The following is a 493-nucleotide window of genomic DNA, read 5'->3' as shown; positions in this document are numbered from 1 at the left end:
TGATTCGTAATTCATCATAGCCAAAGGAGGGTGACAAAATTGGGTTTCCAAAAATAACTCCACGGACAATCAGCAACCCTCCCCCAGCTTGGTATAAGGACCATGAATATTGTGCTTACCATACCCAGAAGGGGCATAACACTGAAAGATGCTCGCGTCTTCAACATACAATCCAAAATTTGGTAGAAACATGGCGGTAACTGCATCTTGTAGACGACACAAGACCTTCCATGGTCACAAGAGCTCTCAACTCTACTAACATGGATTTAATATAGTAGTGTGGCAACTAGATAACACCCACATAATAGTTTTCATATGTGTTATCCCCTTGTCAGTCCAATTTTCTCTCTCTTAAGTGATACAATCACATTAGAGAAAATTCTTTATAGTTCCAATGAACCTGTATGTCTTACCTTCAATTACTTGAGTTATACTTTATGTGTTATAAGACATATCTTAAGGCTAATAACTGAATGCCCCAGCCTTTGCTCAA

Source organism: Macadamia integrifolia, chromosome 1 (genome assembly GCF_013358625.1).
Source record: "Macadamia integrifolia cultivar HAES 741 chromosome 1, SCU_Mint_v3, whole genome shotgun sequence".
Lineage (NCBI taxonomy): Eukaryota > Viridiplantae > Streptophyta > Magnoliopsida > Proteales > Proteaceae > Macadamia > Macadamia integrifolia.
The sequence above is the reverse complement of the archived record's forward strand: the minus strand, read 5'-3'. Positions refer to the sequence as shown.